This window comes from Microtus oregoni, unplaced genomic scaffold (assembly GCF_018167655.1).
Source record: "Microtus oregoni isolate MIOR12 unplaced genomic scaffold, Mior012 000021F_ref0000039, whole genome shotgun sequence".
NCBI lineage: Eukaryota > Metazoa > Chordata > Mammalia > Rodentia > Cricetidae > Microtus > Microtus oregoni.
The window spans coordinates 37,802,011-37,816,183 of record NW_024543080.1 but is presented as its reverse complement, the minus strand read 5'-3'; positions in this window follow the sequence as shown (position 1 = coordinate 37,816,183).

The following is a 14,173-nucleotide window of genomic DNA, read 5'->3' as shown; positions in this document are numbered from 1 at the left end:
TCCAGGTTCTGACAAATAATGCTGCTATGAACATAGTTGAACAAATGTCCTTGTGGTATAGTTGAGAATCCTTTCAATATATGCCCAAGTGTGGTATTGCTGGATCCTGAGGTGGGTTGATTCCCAATTTTCTGAGAAATCGCCATACTGACTACCAGAATGGTTATACAAGTTTGCATTCCCACCAGCAATGGAGAAGTAAACCATCCTGAGTGAGACAACCCAGACATAGAAAGATGAGCATGATATGTACTAACTCACAAGTGGATACTAGCTGTAAAGCAATGAATGAGGAACCTATAGTCCACAACCACAGAGAAGCTAAGTAACAAGAAGAACACTAAAGGATATATAGATATCCTGAGGAAATTGGAAGTAGGTAGGTGGGAGGAGAAGGCAGAGCAGAAGGGGAAGAGGAGGGATGGTGGGAGTGGGGAGGAGAACTTGAGAAAAAAAATGATAGTCAAGATAGGGGAAGAACAGAGACGACGAGCAAGGAAAGAGATATCTTGATTGAGGGAGCCGTTATGGGGCTACCAAGAAGTCTGGCACTAGAGATCATATACATACCTTTCACTCCTGTATAGTTTGGCTTTTTGTTTTGTCAACCTTCTACTTCCTTAGAGTGGTTGGCATGAATTACACAAAAGAATACCCTTTATTCCTTTGGCTTCTGGTTAAACCTCAGTACTATGTTTCACCAAACAAATGGAGCAAAGAATAACATTGGGGCATTCATTTACTTGCTGTTTTTTTAAAATTTGGTTTAAAGTTATTGTATTGTTGAAAAACTATTCATCTCCTGAAAACTTATTTAATTTCTTTTATTCTTGTATCTTTTTTTTTTTTTTTTTGGTTTTTTGAGACAGGGTTTCTCCGTGGCTTTCGAGCCTGTCCTGGAACTAGCTCTGTAGACCAGGCTGGTCTCGAACTCACAGAGATCTGCCTGCCTCTGCCTCCGGAGTGCTGGGATTAAAGGCGTGCGCCACCATCGCCCGGCTTTTTGTATCATTTTTAGTAGTCACCCTTTCCTAGAATGCCATCTCACGTGCACACTGTGTATGCCACTGCAAACCTAATTCTTAGTAAACAAAGAGAGCAACAGCTATTCAAATTTCAGTGTGACATATGAGTTCCCCCATGTCCCTGAAGAACATGTGATTTATATTATGATTTCTTTGATTATTTTTTAGTTGTGGCATATTATAACTATATAACTTAGACATTTTAAAAGTTCTTTTAATTTTCACTTCGTTGTCAATTTTCTTCTGGCACAATATGCAGCTTTCTTTCAAGACACAACTGTGTTCAAAGTTCTTTAGAATTGCTTGTTACAGACTAAATGGCTCTTATTTCCTGCTTAAGGCATTTACAATTCTAACCCTTTTTTTATTCAGACTCTTGAAAAAGTCACGTAGTATAATTTCAAACTCTTGAATTCTGGAAAATGCATATCTAACTACAAACTCAGAGGAAAAATGTTCAGTATGAGCTTATGCCAAAGAGATGTACTTTGTCTTTATTCTTTACATCCCAGTCCATATTAAAATTATTTGTCACTTTCTTGTGCCAATAGATGGGTTTCTCTATATTCCTCCATCTTTCATAAAGGATGAAGTGCTTCTGTGTAACTGTGTCTGGATACAGTTCTACTGTGTATCTTCAACAGTTCATCTTTCTATATGAACCTTAAATATTTGCCTGTTTGAAGACAAAACCAACACTGTGCTGGCTGCTTTTGGTTTCAGAACTTACAAAATTCTCCCTTTTTCTCTAGTTAGAACTCAAAAGGACACTTCTTCTCTATCATCTCATGCTTCTGTGCATTTGGTCAGTAGTATCAGGTTATTCAACCCATTAAATTGATAGAACTCAATACTATTCTAGTTTCCTATACTTAAGTAAATAATTTTGCACAAGATTAGTTTTTCAATTGAAAAACAAGTGTCTTACACAGTTTGGTTTTATACGATTTAGACATGCAACATATGCTAAGCATTTAATAAATATTTGTGGAAATTATTGAAATAATAAGTGAAATAAAGTCTTTTTTTCCTGGAATATATTGGCATCAAAGCAAAATAGACTTAGAACCAAAATCATGCAGAATGGGAATTTAAGAAATTCAGTATCGGAGGACTAACTTACATGATAAAGTCAGAACTATATTCATGTCTAACTATGCAAAATGGTAAAATATATAACAACACTGGTGATAGTAAGTGTACATTTAGGGTGTTAGTCCTAGTGAATACATTTCTATTCAACAGATAGATACTTCATTGGTGCATGTGATTATTTTATTTTAGCTATACCATTTCTTCTTTTAGATTTACTTTCTTTTCAATTATGTTTGTGTTTATGTTTCTATGTGTCCTGTGTGTACCTGAGTGCAGGTGCCAGTGGAGGCAGGAGGCTTTGGATCATCTGGAACTTGAGTTATAGATGATTGTCCACTGCCTAACATGGGTACTGGGAAACAAATATGGGTACTCTACAAGAGCAGTGGGAACTCTTAAAAACTGAACCATATCTCCAGTCCCTTGGATACAGCTTTACTAGTATTTGATGAATCTAGATTAAATAAAACATTTAGATTCACAAGAACTATATTTTGACTTCAGTAAAACCAAGGAGGTTCTTTCTTTTCTTAGCAAGCCTGAAATGTATATATAACATCAAAACATGCTTAAAGTGGGGGGGGGACTTAATTGGGAGAGGGGGAGGGAAATGGGAGGTGGTGGTGGGGAAGAGACAGAAATCTTTAATAAATAAATAAATTAAAAAAAAAACCCAAGTTTAAGATAAGGAAGCAATTTGGATCAGCCTCTTTTTGTTATACTTGCATTAGTTTGAAACATTAAAACTTAAATCATGCAGATACAAATTTTAAAATATGTTTTATCTTTTAAAAATGCAAATTAAATATATATATATATATGGCTCATTACAGACCACCTTCAAGTAGATGTCATGAAAGTAAGCTGCTAACTTCAACTAATCACATTTTAGCAACATACTGAGCAACCTTACTATCTTGAACATTAAATATATATATATATATATATATATATATATATATATATATATATTGAATATCTTTAGACATAACTCTGCAAACCATAAACACAAGTAGTTTAATAATGTATTTTCCAACCTAGGTGTACGGGCAGAAAGTAGTATTCTCTGAAAGAAGGCACTTTATCTTCAATATATGAAACAGAAAAGCATTCAGTATGATAAATGAGGAAAAGATTGTTTGCTTCAAAATAAAGAAGCTATTACATCCAATAAAAAGTTAAGGCTAACATACAAGTTATAGGTTTAAAATTCTTTACTTCTTAGTAAAATATATTGATCTTACAGTAGAATGAATGTTTATATTCTTGCTTTACATATTAAAATAATAAGTAGGAAAAATTGGAACAATTTCAGTTAATTTAAGTAATTTTAAACACAGTGTTTTGAATACATAGCTTTTAAAGCTAAATATTTATACTAAAGGTTCAAGCATATTTTTTCATTTCTGAGGCTAAAATCATAAATACCATCTCAGGTATATTTTAAAACAGGTCGATTAAGTGAACATAGTTTGAAAGAAAAGAAGAAAATTTACTTTTTAATAATATTCTTTTTATTATGATAACATGTAGGTAATTATGTATAGGAGAAGGGCTCTTGTCTGACCTGGCTGCCGAGAACCAAAATAACCACACAGAAACTATATTATTTAAAACATTGCTTGGCCCATTAGCTCTAACTTCTTATTGGCTAACTCTTACATCTTAAATTTGCCCATTTCTAGTAATCTGTGTATCGTCACATGGCTGTGGCGATTTCAACCGGTTTCTGTCTCTGGGAAGGAGCTACATGGCTTCTTTCTGACTCCTCCTCCTTTCTCCCAGCCTTCATCTTAGTTTTCCCTGCCTAGCACTGTTTCCCTATAGCTCTGCTATAGGATTAAAGCAGTTTCTTTATTCATTAATCAATAAAAGCAACACATAGACAGAAGGACCTCCCACATTAAGTATGAATCTATTTTTCTGAAGATATCTTCCTGAGGAGCATTGACCAGATGAAGTGCAAAGTCAATTTGCCTAAATTTATGTTTTGTTAATTAATTTTTAAATTTATTTTACATGGAAACTTACTTTTAAGGCCATTTAAATTTGAGAAACTAGTATACACTAAAAAAATCTTAGTATAAGTAGAGAGAACAAATGCACAGTATAAATGTACATAATTAAATAGTGAAACAGACATGTCTCTGTGTCTCTAAAACACCCCAGCTACAGGTACACTGTAGCATCTAGCAGTTTGAACAATTGGAATACATAAACTTTAGATATTTGTTTCTATATTCTACTCCTCAATAAAAGTAAGGAGAACTTTGACAAATAATTATTTTAATACTGATTAAAATAAGGAAATAAGATGAACTTTGAATATCTATAGTGCAAACAATGTACGGTAAAAAACCAGACTTGGGAAAATACTAATGACCAAAGCTAAGTAAAAGGAAGCATCAGTGGAATCTGGGAGGAAGCTGGGGGAGGGAGGAGAACCAGTAAGTAGATTAAAGTGCATGAAAAATTCAATGTTCAATTAAAAAGAAACAGATAACAACCATTGATTAAAAGAGTATTCTGTACTTTACACTATATATTAATGTGTTCATGAATGGTCAATGGTGATATAAATGGGGAAGGAAAAAATGTTTTGCTTATATGACAATTCTAATTTTAAAAGGTAAAAAAATGAAATTGTGATTGAGCATTTGGCCTCTGTAATAGCATAAGTGACCAAGGAAGAATTATCAATACAGGATTTTAAAAATAGGTAGTAAAAGTATGAGGAGGTCTTATTAAGTTCATTAAACTTAGGAAGATAAATATTGCATGATTTTGTTCACATATACATATGTGATATATATAAACAATATATAGAACTTGGTATAGTTGCAAATATGTACGTGCAATATTATATATATATATATATATATATATATATATATATATATATATATGTCCTGAAAATAGAGAGCTGTGTTTGGGGAGAAGGGGAAATGTAGGAGGGTTGACAGGAGAGAGTAATGAGAAGTTCACATGGCAGAAGTCCATGACATACGTGAACACAAGTGTCATACAGCCTTCATTTTGCACAATGAACTTACACTAATAGCTTTTTAAAAAGCATGATAAGGTTCAGGATACTTAAATTGGATCTTAATTAATCATCTCAGAATATACCTATTAATTATAAAGCAAAAATAGTTTTACAGTGGAGAAACCCGGGAAATAACCCATTATCCCAGTGATTAAAGCTAATAGCAACAGGAAAAGAACAAATTCTCCTCAAGTTTCTTTTGTTAGAACATCCTAAGAAAGACAACACAAGAGTTTCTGTGCCATTCTGCTTTGTTCAAATTTCTAGTTTAACCACAGGAACTATTATGCAAGCATAATCCAAGAGACATTGTGTTAAAAAAAAAACCCACAAATTTATAGTCTGTCAGACTTCAAGAAAGAGGAGAGAAGACTGAAAATTTTCTTCAGACTAGTGGAGATAAAAGACAAATGGGAAATGAATAACAAATCATGAAGTAAGTTACAAAATGTCATTTTGTGCATATAAGTAAGTCATTTTAGTGCATATACTAGTGAAGTATAATTCATACTGCTGAACTTTGATTCATGCATGAGATAATAAATAATATCAATAGTAAATACCAAGAATTCCTACTGTTTTATGTGAATGAATGTTTTCTTTTAGTAAATATATACTATTACACCTTTGACTTGCTGTGTCTCCCATTGTGTAAGACTTGGTCCTCAGCTGGTAGTACTATTAAGAAAAGATTGGGTCATGAGAATATTAACGTAACCCGTCAATGACTTCATAGCTGAATGGGCTATTAGGATTTTGGCCACCATTAGCAATTAGATCACTAGGATTTTGAGACTTTCACCTCTTCCTCTCTCACTTTCTCTGCTTCCTAACCAAACTGAAGTGAATGGCCTCTTTTACTACCATTTTCTTGCTGCCAGTATCCCCTGCCTTGCTTCAGTCTCAATATATATCTTGTCTATTCAGTATACCCAGTATCTCCTCCATGGCTTTAGACTCACAGTAATCAATCTGACTTACCACGAACTGAGACGTCAAAAACGGTCCGAAACACACAAATGTATCTTCATTTGTTTCCTTGACTACGTTGTCACAATAAAGCACAGCTGACTCTAACACATACATAATTACAGACAACAGAGCCTCAGAGCTGCGCGTCAAAAGCTTTCTTGTTGGAAAATATTACTCACATAAAGGAAATGCATGAATTTTCATGAAATCAAACAAATGATAATCAAATGTAAAAGATAGTTGCTTTTGCAGAATCTATATTAATGGAATAAAATGAGATTCTATGTAATTAAAAAACTCATCAACTCGAATTTCCTGAGAAACCGAAACACTGACTTCCACAGTGGTTGCACAAGATTGCATTCCCACCAGCAATGGATGAGGGTACCCGTTCCTCCACAGCCTCTCCAGCAAAGGTTATCCTTGGTGTTTTTGACTTTAGCCATTCTGACAGGTGTAAGATGATATCTCAAAGTTGTTTTGATTTGCATTTCCCCGATTGCTAAGGAAGTTGAGCACGACCTTAAGTGTCTTTTGGCCATTTGAACTTCTTCTGTTGAGAATTCTCTGTTCAGATCAGTGCCCCATTTTTTAATTGGGTTAATTAGCATTTTAAAGTCTAGTTTCTTGAGTTCTCTATATATTTTGGAGATCAGACTTTTGTCTGTTGCGGGGTTGGTGAAGATCTTCTCCCAGTCAGTAGGTTGCCTTTGTGTCTTAGTGACAATGTCCTTTGCTTTACAGAAGCTTCTCAGTTTAAGTAGGTCCCATTTATTCAATGTTGCCCTTAATGTCTGTGCTTCTGGGGTTATACATAGGAAGCAATCTCCTGTGCCCATCTGTTGTAGGGTATTTCCCACTTTCTCATCTATCAGGTTCAGTGTGTTCGGGCTGATATTGAGGTCTTTAATCCATTTGGACTTGAGTTTTGTGCACGGTGATAGATATGCGTCTATTTTCATTCTTCTACAGGATGACATCCAGTTGTGCCAGCACCATGGGTTTTGATCCTACTTAATGTGCTGGCTTTGTGGGAGCCTAGACAGTTTGGATGTTCACCTTCCTAGATATGGATGGAGGGGGGAGGACCTAGGACTTACCACAGGGCAGGGAACCCGGACTGCTCTGTGGACTGGAGAGGGAGGGGGAGAGGAGTGGGGGCAGGGGGAGAAGGGTGGGAGGAGGGGGAGAAGGGTGGGAGGAGGGGGAGGGAAATGGGAGGCTGGGAGGAGGTGGAAACTTGTTTTTTTTGTTTATGTTTTTTTTTCTTCTTTTCTCAATAAAAAAAAAAGAAAGAAAAAATACTCATCAACTCTAAAGTTATTTAACTATTAAATTTAGAAACAAAAATAAGCTTTATTCTTATGAACAACATCAACTTAACAATATAAAAAGAACATGTTTTAGTAGAAAAATTTAGAGAGATAAAATAATAAGCTCTATGAAATATGAAGCATTGTTTTCATCAAAACATCTGAAACAATAAAAAGACATGTAGGTATAATTAAAGTAGACGTTTCTTGTTTTGGGCTATCAAAATGCCACAAATATACATATTATTGATAATTCATAAGTTTAGTGTGATAATGCATTTTGTGCATGGATATGTCTGTGTGAGCCTGTGTGTACAAATCGATGTTTACTTGATGGGTATACACATAGAAGACAGAGGTTCATGCTGGATTCTTTCCTCAATTGCTTGTCATTTTATATTCTTAGATGGGGTCACTCACTGAATTTGGAGCTTACTGTTTCAAGTAGATAACCCATCCAGCAAACCCTTCTCATTTTTTTATTCCATGTAGCCCCAGCTTTTGTATAACAGGCAACCATATCTAATTTTTTTATTTATTTACTTATTTTGGTGGTGTTGGGGATCAAATTCAGCTTTTAATGCTTGAAAAGAAATCACGTTACTGAACTGAGTTATTTCTCTAACAAAAATAGTGTTTTATCGACCTTTTTATTCCTAATAATCAATGAATGATTTTAAAGTTAATACAGGAAAAAATAACTATGGAAGCATACATAATAAAATCTGTAAAACAGGAACAATTAAGATCAATAACCCCATAGTGCATAAAACAGAAGTATGCACAGCTTCATTTTTAGTATCAGAAGTACAGGTTGAACTGAAAGTGCAGTAGCATTTTTAATTAGTGGAACAGCAATAACACAAATCCTTAATATTAGAAAATCAGTGCTCCAGCATTCACATGTTCTTCATGGAAGTTGAAAATAAAATGTCATAAAGTGTTAAGAGAAGACTAATGACATTTGACCAAACTACATATGCATTTACGCTATAAAGAAATTAATCATTTTTAAGAAATAGGCACTATGTAAGTCTTCAATAAGCAAACTACAATCCATATAACTACAGAGTCTATGCAAAGAGTAAAGCATTAGGGGAAAGGGATGGATTACCCTGGGAAGTAAAAATAGAATACATAGTTATGAATAGGTGTGAGTGGGGGTGGAGGCTGGAAGAAGATCAAATGGTGGGGGGGAGAAGGCAAGAGGGACAGAATTTGAGTGAGAGCAGCAAACATGAAGTGCCATTTGAGAGGTCGTATGAAAACCTCTTATAGTAGAAGTTTGCTAAAATATCCATGTATGAAAGTGATTTAAATGAAATCTCCAAATATTAGAGCAGATAGACCCCAATGTCTATCTCTCATCATCCAATTAAGTTTCCAGTCTGAGAATGGGCTACATCAAATTGAGACATCAGCCAAGGGAGTCTCTTCAGAACCCCAAACAACCCAAGCTATTGGTTGCTCTTCACAAACTGATGGTAAGATCCTTTTGCTGAAGACAACACTTTCACAACACGTTGAACAAGGAGAAGTTGAGCTGGTGCCTTCACCCTTACTGACTAGTGTTCATGGTTTTTAAGGCACTTTGCATGCTACCAAAGCAAAATGGGAAGCACTAACCCAGCTATAAGCTCTTCAGTCTACAAAGATGACTTGCCTTCAAGATGCACTAGTGCCTGGTGGCACAAAGCTTTTATGAGTAAGCAGTCAATATCTGATTTATTTAAGGCCCATTTTTGACACTGCTTTGGTGACTAGGAACCTGAGACTGGTTTAGAATAGGGACCTAGACGAAAACCAAATACCACTGTTCTTCAAAGGAATAAAGAAATAAAATGACTCCGAATGTCGTTTTGCTATAAGACCAGTGCCTTGCTCAGCCACTGTTAGAGAAAGTTTCCCCCTGTAGTAGATGTGAACAAATACAGCAACTCGCAGAGAGACAATGTGCAGATTGTGAGAAACCTTGGAACACATACTCTTAATTGAGATATCTTTGTCAAATCCTTCATCTCAGGGCTCAGGGAACCCTGTGTAGAGAAGGCTGAAATGTAGTAAGAGCCAGAGGAGGATGGAGGACACCAAGGAAATAAGATCTTGTAATCACAGCAGGAGAGACACATATATGAACCCACAGAGACTGTGGCAACATGCTTTGAGCCTACACTGGGTATACAGAGGTTGGGGTCAGATGGATTCCCAGCACAGAGAGAAGCAGATAAGAGATTCCATCTCTAATCCAGATACTATCTTTAATAGATGATCACTTGCAAACGAAAATTAGTTTTCTCCAACAGAGTCTCACAAGGGAGACAAACCACTTTTAAGGGCAGGTCCCAAGCCTAGCAGTAGTTGGCTATCTCAAAATAACTCAGTGGCATCTTTGGAAGATCTTTGAATCATAATGCTTTGTCAGGGCACTTTTTTAAAAACCTTGCACATTCTTTGGGTATATATTATGGCTTCCAGATTTGTACTATGGGATTTTTGTGTGTATCATTGCATCTGTGTTTCCTATTATTTTTCTTTGGAGTTTAACTTCTATTTTTATTTATTTATCTTATTTTATTATTATTCTTTAGATATCTACTTTTTCTAATGAAAGAGAACAGGTGTGAATTTGTATGGGAGGGGACATGGGGAGGATCTCAGAGAAATTAGGGAGAATAAACATTAGACAGAATATATTGTATGAAAAAAATCTACTTTTTTATTTTTATATTTTGTTTTTTTGAGACAGGGTTTCTCTGTAGCTTTGGAGCCTATCCTAGAACTAGCCCTTGTAGACCTGGCTGACCTCAAACTCACAATGATCTGCCTGCCTCTGCCTCCCACATGATGGGATTTAAGGCGTGTGCCCCCGTTGTGAGATATAAAAAATCTATGTAATAAAACAAAACTGAAAAAGAATTGGGCAACATAAATATAATATTATTTCTTAAAGAACATGAACACAAATATGCACACCTAACCAGAAATAAAGTTGTTACTGCAGCATTGTTGCAATGATAAACTACTGTAAATAATACACGTGCCCAAGGAGTGGGGAGGAGGGGATATTCTTCACAACATATCCATCATTCACAGGGCTGTACAGTTAACTCCCATATGGTGAAATTCTGAAATCTAGATAGACATTGCTTGCTGTCCTATGGTGAAATAAAAATCCCAATTCCACTTTTTATTATGCTTCTGTAGATAGCAGTTTGGACAAATGGTTGTCCTTACCGAAAGGAGCAAGCACGGTTCTTGTTTATTAGTAGCATGTGTCATTCTTTGAAAATCCATGCACTTGACCATGAAAATCAGATGACACCTCAGTCTCTAAAATAAAATCTGCTTCTTACTCTTGCTGATGTCATACCCATTCCTGAGTAGAACCTCTATGTGGTTTTGTGTATTGTATGGGCTATTCTTCCAAAGGACTTTAAGAATATGTAAAAGTCTTCTGTCAATATCTTCTGTCAAATGCTAAATGCGGCCATCACTACAGGGGTGTCCCTGTGGTTTTGTAAATGGCATGTAGGTGAAGCCCTCCAGAGAATGTTTCAGGGAACAGCATCTGCTTCATTATGTAGTGGAAGCTTATCGCCTATGCGTGGTTAGCACATTACCTTGGATTGGACAGTGAGAGCTCACACCACCAGGGTCTCTATGCACAAGAAGCACATAAGATGAGATGTGGGGAATGTAGACTCATCAGCAGACCTACAACATATTAATCATTCTATTCCAGATTCCAGGGTTCTGACTTCCGGCAACAACCAGGAGCATGGTGTGTCATGCTTCATATTTAGGAACACAGTATGCCAGGTAGGCTGACTGCCAGGTCATGCCTGCATTTTCTACAGTTCCGCCCTCTATTTCATTTTGCTGTCTAAGGAGCAGAGCCTCCTTATCAGCGAGCATAATATGCCAACCAATATATTATAAGTGAAAATATAATAGCATAGGTAATATATTATAAGGGACATAAAACCAAAGAAGGTATCTTGGCATGGAAATGTGTAAATGGAGACTGCTCCTTCATCTCCCGGCTGCCCAGACCCAAATAATCACACAAAACTATATTAATTACAGCATTGTTTGGCCCACAGCTCAGGCATATTTCTAACTAGCTCTTATATCTTACATTTCTATTATTTTGTATTATACCACAAAGCTCTTGATTTGTTATCCCTTGCTTCTTGGGCAGCTACATGGTGTCTGCCTTCCTTGTCTGCTACATGGCATCTTTCTGACTCTGTCTACTCTTTCTATATTTATATATATTGTTCAGATCTCCCGCCTGGCTTTGCTCTGCTAAGCCATTGACCTAAACAGCTTTATTCATCAACCAAAAAAAGCAAGACATATACAAAAGGACTTCCCAAATCACTAATGATGTCATTCCAAATTTTTGAATCTTCATTTATAGACTCACATCAGGAAATAGGCTGGCATCATCAGCAAACAGCTGAGGACAAGGTCCTCTGAACATGCCCCCTGATAACAAGGGAGGATTAGATCCCAACCCCCAACAGGGTATGGCACTGGCATTATGTAGACTCTGCATTAAGCAAACACACGCGCAGGATGGGTGTTTGCATCACTTGAAGCTGCTCCATTTCATCTGCTTCTTGAAGGTATCATCCATCTAGGGTCTGATGAGCCCAGCAGGAATCCAGGTAGACTTCGGTCCACTTCCTGAAAATACACAAGTAAAATCTCTCCCACAGGTAAGAAATAGGGTGGTGATTGCCATTTCCCTGTTATTATATCTTTTTCCGGTCACCAGTGGAAACTTTGTAGGTCCTGATGTAGGTGCCCAATGTTTATGACCTGCAGTATCCCCCTTTACAACTGTTTTCAAAAAAGTAAATTACACCGTATTAATAAGATGCTTAATCTTCATCTTATTTAGATCCATATTCTGCCCCTTCTGTATTTATCAGTTTGTTCTTTATAGGGTTTTTTTTTTTTTTGGTGTGTGTGTATTTGTGTGTGCTCTCTCCTACAGCTTCACCTTAGGGATTATAAGACATCCTGGTATCATGTTGAATTTTCCATTGGAGACAAAATTGTTTGAAGGCAGTTCAAGTTCATAATAGTCTGTTGAGATATGCTTTGGAGTTCTTTAACAAATATCACCTTGAAGGAAATTTTAAAAACTAAGAGAAAATAAGGAAAGCACAAGAATGCCCCTTGGTGCTCCCCTTTCTAAATTTTTTAAAATAATTGTTCTTTTAGTGTTTTATATATGGGGCTTAGACTGTAGGACTGCTGTAAGAGCTGCAGCGCTATTGGCAGCCCATGTCTGACTATTTCTTGCCATGCCAAAATCCAATCATCCACAGATTTAATTTCACTGGAAAAGCAGAGACACTAGGTTGCCCGTTTGGCCACCAATCATTACAGCTAGCACAAAGCCATGCAAAAGGATCTGAATGTGTTGTCGGCTGAAATTCTTTACTTCCTAAGCTACAGTGATCAGGCAACGCATTTTTAATAAAAGGTACAAAAATGGTGGAATGGGGAGGTCTTCACTGAGACCATTCTTTAGGACCCTTACTGTGACCTCCTTCTTGTAGGACTATCCTCTTTGGTATAGCAAGAATTTCTATCTGTACCATCTTGATTTTCCTCAGTTCGTTTTCTTTTTCACTGTCTTTATTTCTGTCTATCTCTATAAAAGCTTTAACTCCCCATCCCCTTGCCCCTCCACATAGACACAGATTATAGCCATAATAATAGGCTAGAAAGATTCAGACAAGGAGCATCCAGTCCTAACTTCTCTTCTTCATGAAATATTCAAAGCTGTCTTCCACAGCTTTTTATCTAACAGTCCTCTATAGAAGACAAAAAAATTTATCAATAGAAATTCAGACCAAAACTTTTCTAACTCATCATCTGTGGTTTAACTCCTTTCTCTTTTAGCAGGCATTTTGCCACCTAAGTCTGAGCTGCTCTCTGATCCTGTGGCAAATTTCCATTTCTGCCCCTGTTTTTTTTCCCATGGGCTCCTTTTAGCCAATGTACTAATGTCCCCACATTTGGGTGCCAAACTGCCATCCATGTTATAGCTGCATTTCCTCCTACAAGGTGCTACGTGGGGTTGAATTTATTTCATTAGGTTAGGTATTCATTCTTTACTAGCAGAATGGTAAGGAAGCAATCACAACAGTCTCAACATCTGTATAGTGATATGGATTTTCCATTAGAATAGGTCCTTAAATGAAAGTAATGATAGTGCTAAATTATGTCTGATGGCCACTATTTCTTCAAAATAATATATGTGCTAAATATACACATTTCCTATATAATATATGAGAAATTCTGCATGGATTTGGTCATTACTGTAGATCAATGTTAATTCAAGCAAGGAGACTAAACTGGAGGAAAATAAGCAAGAAAAATCTCTGCCTTACTCTATGACATTATAAGAAATTAAGAACTAATAAAGAAAAGAAAATCTCAGCATTTAGTTTGCAGAACCATTTTGTCATTTATGTGTAATTAATATTAATTGACTAAGCTTTGATTTTGTTTTGGACTAATGGAATTTTTTAAAAAGAAATGTCTGGTTCAGTAATTTAACAGAAACAAAAAGATAACATGAAAGTAAATATTATTGCACTTTAGGGTTTTTCCATATATGCATAGTCAACATCTTTGGAATCTAAAAATTAATGACAAAATATCTACAATTTATGTGCAATGTTTTAACACTGAATATA